This window comes from Anser brachyrhynchus (genome assembly GCF_964034855.1).
Source record: "Anser brachyrhynchus genome assembly, chromosome: 2".
Lineage (NCBI taxonomy): Eukaryota > Metazoa > Chordata > Aves > Anseriformes > Anatidae > Anser > Anser brachyrhynchus.
In genome coordinates, this window is record NC_137695.1 from 69,100,394 (window position 1) to 69,107,336 (window position 6,943).

Sequence of the window (6,943 nt, forward strand, 5' to 3'; positions counted from 1 at the left end):
TCGGGTTGTCTCCCCTCCCCTTTGTTTACGGCATGAATTGCCGGGAACTGGTAATTAGAGATCACTTTTTTTCTGAAAATTTTCAGAAAGCTTTTAGGCAATTCCACTCAGACCAAGAGACATCTCCCACAACTACACACCACCTGCACTCATACTGGTGTTAAGGTTCTCTTTGGTTTTCATGGAACTGTTGGCTGTGCTCTGCCCACAGTTGACTGGGCAGGTGGTATTTCTGTATCCCATGTTCATACCTACACGCATAATAGTTGGGTTGATAGGACAAAGTTTCCTACAATGTGCAGACATGGGATTTCTACACTTCCTACCTGAGGTACCTTTCTTTGGTAGAGTAAACATCCCTGTCCCTTGCAGACAGTCCTACTTCTTGACAGTGGCTCCATGGGCAATGTAGGCTCCCAGCTTCATTCCTCAGCTCGTTCCTGGCTCAGATGCATGAAGTAGATGATGCAAATACCTCACACTGAGTTTGCCTGTCCCAGCAGAGAGAAAACACTTACAGCCCCAAATTAGATCCAAACAGACTCTCAAAAATTAAACTGTGTAGCTTTGCTGCCTCCCTGTTCCCAGGCCTCTCTCTCTCAGCTTGCACATTTAGGCTGGAGAGATCCTTTTGATTCATCCCTTATAAGTGCATCAGCAAAGCAATCTTGGACAGATGGAAGTTTCTAAACACCACACAGGAGGAAGGCTATTGCATCCCACTTGCTAGTTCAAGCAAGTTTGACTCTCAGTTTGTTTTGTTCACACTTAATTTCATGTACTCTGTGGTGCCCCACACACAACAGCGAAAAACATCTCTAGATTTTGCTGCGTATGATGGCGTGAAGGCATACTTGGAACATCATCATTGAGACATGCTGTGATTTTAAAAATATCACCTCTTCACCCAAACATACCAGTGTGGTGGGGAATGGCCTAGTTTAACCATTCTGTGCCAAGATGGGGAATGCTGTCAGTCAGTATAGGCTGCCTTACCAAATGCATCACTATTCTTGTGCCTGCTGTTTCTGCTATATAAAGGCTTCAAGACATCCTCTTCGGAGTTCTACGAAAGTAAAAATAAGGAAATTAAACAGTCTACACTGCCTAGAAAGAAGCACGTGGATTTCCAGTGACTCTTGCGCAGACTTGGCAACTACAAGAGGCTTTTAACTGACACTCAGTTCCTAGAAAATTATTTCAAACGAACAAGACGTGGGAGCCTGGCCCAGATCAGCCTCTGAATTCCAGTTAGGACAGTAAAAGGAAACAGATTATCCTCTTTCTATGTGAAAGTGCTAGGATTTTATCCTCATAAAACTATCACTTCTTTTTCCCCCTTCAGGTTTGAGAAAGCATTTGCGTATTTCTGAAAGATGCATTTCATTTCTCCTTGGAGCAGGTTCAATAAAACCATAGGAGCAGGATGAAAGAAAGTCTGAGGTCTCAGCTGGTGCTGATGGTGGCAAAGAGGATCCAGCCTAAAAGCTGCTCCTACCAACATACAGGCTGAGTAGGGCTTCAGGCAGTTACATGTTCATGCAGTGCTTCAAGCTATATTGCCAGAAAGCAGTCTTCTTGCATTTGATCTCTTTGCAGCCCTTACATAGATCTTTTTCTTCTCCTATGCACAGACTCTCTTCTCGTGCTATGTTTAGATGCAATTTCCAAACCACACCTTACCAGCTGAAGACAAAGCTTGCCAGGCACACTCTCACCCAGTAGCAAGTTTGGACCACCACAGGGGACTGGCAGAGTAGGAGCACTTCATACAGCCCAACAGGCAAGCCACGCGCCTTCCCGCATTCACTAAGAAGAATATCTTTCATGAAATTCAAGAACTGGCCAAGCTGCTTTCCATCATTTATCAGCAGTCCTGGCTACTGGGGGAGGTCCCAGTCAACTGGTGGCTAGCAGACATGACGCCCATCTACAAGAAGGGCTGGAGAGTAGACTCGGGAAACTATAGGCCTGTTAGTTTGACCTCAGTGCCAGGAAAGCTCATGGAGCTGACTATCTTGAGTGTCATCAGGCGGCACTTGCAGGGCAACCAGGTGATCAGGCCCAGTCAGCATGGGTTTATGAAAGGCAGGTCCTGCTTGACGAACCTGATCTCCTTCTATGACCAAGTGACACACTTAGTGGATGAGGGAAAGGCTGTGGATGTGGTCTACCTTGACTTCAGTAAGGCTTTTGACACTGTTTCCCACAACATTCTCCTCGAGAAACTGCCTGCTCGTGGCTTGGACTGGCGTACGCTTCGTTGGGATAGAAACTGGCTGGGTAGCCGGGCCCAAAGAGTTGTGGTGAATGGAGTTAAGTCCAGTTGGAGGCCGGTCACTAGTGGAGTTCCCCAGGGCTCAGTACTGGGGCCAGTCCTCTTTAATATCTTTATCGATGATCTAGATGAGGGGATCGAGTGCACCCTCAGTAAGTTTGCAGATGACACCAAGTTAGGTGCGTGTGTTGATCTGCTTGAGGGTAGGAAGGCTCTGCAGGAGGATCTGGATAGGCTGGACCGATGGGCTGAGGTCAACTGTATGAAGTTCAACAAGGCCAAGTGCCGGGTCCTGCACCTGGGGCACAACAACCCCAACCAGCGCTACAGGCTGGGAGATGAGTGGCTGGAAAGCTGCCTGGCAGAGAAGGACCTGGGAGTACTGGTTGATAGTCGGCTGAATATGAGCCAGCAGTGTGCTCAGGTGGCCAAGAAGGCCAACAGCATGCTGGCTTGCATAAGAAATAAGTGTGGCCAGCAGGTCTAGGGAAATAATTGCCCCCCTGTACTCGGCTCTGGTGAGGCTGCACCTTGAGTACTGTGTTCAGTTTTGGGCCCCTCGCTACAAGAAGGACATGGAGGTGCTTGAGAGAGTCCAGAGAAGGTCAGCGAAGCTGGTGAGGGGTCTGGAGAGCAAGTCTTACGAGGAGCGGCTGAGGGAGCTGGGGGTGTTCAGCCTAGAGAAGAAGCAGCTCAGGGGCAACCTTATCACACTCTACAGGTACCTTAAAGGAGGCTGTAGAGAGGTGGGGGTTGGTCTATTCTTCCATGTGCTTGGTGACAGGACAAGGGGGAAATGGGCTAAAGTTGCACTAGAGGAGGTTTAGGTTGGATATTAGGAAGAGCTCCTTTACCAAAAGGGTTGTTAGGCATTGGAATGGGCTGCCCAGGGAAGTGGTTGAGTCACCATCCCTGGAGGTCTTTAAAAGATGTTTAGATGTTGAGCTTAGTGATATGGTTTAGTGGGAGACTTCTTAGTGTTAGGTCAGAGGTTGGACCCTGTAGCCTTAGAGGTCTCTTCCAACCTCGATGATTCTGTGTTTATGTAACAGAAAAAAATGAAGAAAAGCACCGTGTTTTACCAAGCTCATCTTCTAGCAATACCACAAATGCAAGGGCAGTGCCAATCACCTTTTCTAACCTCCTTCCAGTACATCACCATTCCTCTGGGTGGATAGAGCAAGAATGGCGTGGTGCTAGCAGCTCCTCTCCTATAACCAGGAAAGGTGTTCATACTGCATGCCTAAGGACTTGGATACACGAGTCACTTGGTCAGGCATTAGCCACACAGGCATCAAGGACTGGCGTAAAGGACTAGATATTGCACCAAGGTTCCCTGCAGCACTTCTCAGGAGTAGCTTGTGCTCTCCATAGCAGGTTGCTGCTAGTGTTTTCCTAAAGGTCGGTGATGCTCCGGTGAAGGCTGAAGCAGCCAAATATGCACTAGGACATGACTTCAAAATGCTTTTAAGTTTATTTATTGTGAAATAAAATGCTTATCATAAAATATTTCTGCCACTGAAGTTAACCACATGCTATGATTGCTGCTTCAGGCCAGGCAGGCAGCTAGCAGTTTTATAGGGACTACAGTATCAGAAACTGAGGCAAAAGGGTGGCTGCCCACAGTGGAGTAGACTCCACTGCAAGGAGTCCTCCTGATTACGAACCAGAGCTGTTCTCCAAAAAGACACCACAGTTTTGGGGATTTATGTTCATCTGACTTGCCTCCTTCTGGCCAACGTACACTTCCATACTGAGATTCGATGCCCATGGAAATGCCACACACTGTCTCTTCTGACATAATTTTAAACTGACCTATTGAGATAGTTAGCACATTTTTCTAACCCACATGGTACTGTAGCTGGGAACCTCCTCGATCTCCATACACAGGTCTCCAGCACCCACAGAAACTTATCTTTTAAACAAAGCTAATGTTTGAATAACTTGTTTTTTCAAAGCTCATACTTGCCCACTAGGTCATCCTTTGATTCTCAGATTTGTTTCTTCCTTGCCTCTCATCTCAGTTTTCCTCCATTAGGTCCCAGCTGAACTCAATTTCAAAAAATATCATTTATTTCAGACTGAAAGAACAGACAAGAGATAGACAAACACTTGGCCTGCTGTTCCAGGCTCACTACAGGGTATGTGTACACACAGAAGGAAAGGGAAGCAAAGTAGAGCAGAGAAAGCTATCAAATTTGAGTTGCTGCTTTAGGGTATTAGTAGCCTCTCAGGAAATGAAGAGGAAGGAATGAGCTTTAAGAAGGTCCTTCCAGGAACTGGAATTACAGGAGAGAAATCAGGCTGCTGATGTATGCCAAGGCTCAGCTTTGCTGGGCTCCTCTCACCATCTGGCTTTAAGTAGCACTTTCTTCTCAGCAATTGCTCACGATAAACAAAAACCACCCTATAATACACGACCAAGAAAGGCTCTATTGCTACATTCAGTTTCAATATACACTAACTCTCAGCTGTTCCTGGAAGAACATCCTTTTTCCAGCACACCACTCCCATAGAAATTGTCATGCCACTTCCAGGAGCAGGACGTGTCCCAACACACAGCCAGCCCCAGCAGCACACCTCACTGAGGGCAGGGCAGGCTGACCCCAGGCCAGGACAAGCAGAAATACACAGCTTCCCAGTCACTCGGCCTTCTTCCAGCCCCAGAGGACACCCCCTTTGCTGGTGTCTTGTGGCTTTCATGCAGCCTTGCCACTGGGCAATAGGAGACCTTGGCACTGCATTGATACATGCAGGTAAACAAGTTCTTGGCAGAGCATCGTACCCTGAAAGAGATATGGTATAGAGATAACAGGGCCTATAACAGGGTTTATTATTAAACTGGTTAATTAAAGTGGTTAAGAGCTAAAAAAAGCATGAAGCAGTTGTCCTCAGCATGCACTTCCTATTTCCCACTTCTTTTTCTGGGTACTGATGCCTTCATGTGTCTTCACAGCACCCACATCAAGTTTGTTGGTGATGCTCAGACAATGGGATGAAAACTGAGCTCTATCTACTTACACAAAAACAGAAGAAATTAAAAGAAGCAACTGGCTAAGTAATATTTAAAAGAATGTCAGTTAGATGATGAAAAGCATCAGGGTGTAAGGAGACCTGCTCGGGAAAAGAGACAAGGTCAGCAAACTGATCTCCAAAAGGAAGTGTTAGGATAACCCACACAAGGTCGTTTTGCCAACACATTATCTGCAGAAACTGAGTGGACTTAAGACTTCAGGGGATTTCACCTCAAACCCGCCAAACAGCATGGGAAATTGTATGAGATGGGCTGTCCAAGAACAGAAAAACTAAGTCCCGGCTCCAGAGGTTGTCTCTACACACATCTGTTGCTCACCACAGACATAAAGACCATTAGGAAAACACAAAGCTTCCAGCACGTCCTCCTAGCTGGGACAGTTTACAGGTTGCTGAGCTTCTCAATAGATAAAGCATTTCATACACAGTAATACAAAAAGAAGCACAGGGTGAACAGACATCTGAGCTGTGCGGCAGCTCTTCCTCTTCTCTTATCCCACCCTAACAGTAAAAGCAGCCTTTTAGGGTTGAGACTTTTCCAATAAATCTGTTAAAAGCAGGTGTGAATGCATACAACAACTATAAATTTTAATAAGGGAGAGATCCTGATTTCTCATTTACCCAAGCCCTCTGAAGCGTTCAACGCATCTTCCAAGCTTGTTACTGACAGATTAGACAAGGATTCAATAATGAGAGAGACTATGCTTCAGTTTTGTTCCTCTAAATGCTAGATGTTCCTCTAAATGTAAGTAAAAATACTTACATGAAAAACATCCCTATGTATTCCTTAAAGTCATAGGAGATGCAAAAAGAGCATTCTACCATCACACACAGTGGGGAAATGTAGCACAACAGGACGCACAGCAGAAAAAGCCATCATGTTTCACCCTGTTCCAAAACTTCCTTCGGGCAATAAGCATGTTGTAGACACAGAAAAGCAAGCCTAAACCAGCCCAGCCAAGGCAACATCTGTCCCAAAGGAGATGACACATGCCCCAAGGACGCAGGTTACAAGTGGAGATTCAGTGATCTTGCAGAATTCAGAAGGTCCTGACTCACACCAACCCCAGCCAGGAATACTTAAGCTAAAGGCGCGAGCACGATCTCCAGCAAGCGTCTCCAGCAAGCGTTGCCACGACAGCAGCTACAGATGCTCACTGTTCTCCACTCCGGCACTACCCTGCACAATCTTTGGAAGACAACAGGTTCAGCTCCCCAGAAGGTATTCAGCAGTGAAACGAACCCTGACAAAGCTGGGCTTTTGCTGTGAAGGTATGCTGTGTGCAGGGACGATTCCTTCAACTCTGACCCACCCAGTAATCTGAAGTCTGTTTTACAAGATAAGTAGGTAGAGGCACAGAGCTTGGAAACATGCCACGTTCCCACACATTCATTGAGATGCACAAGCACGTGTGAAGTTTGCCACAGCATTAAATGCAGCTTGTGAAAAGCAACAGTAATTTAGGAAATTCAGTTGAAGTAGAGGATGATGTTAAATAGCACAGCTTGTCTCCTGACAACGAGCAGGAGCTCTTTGATGCTAATCTAACATTCCACACAGGTTACACAGGACTCTAGAAAGTGCCTTTCAACAGGCATGCACAGTGCATCGATTCAGGAATGAGGAGTTGG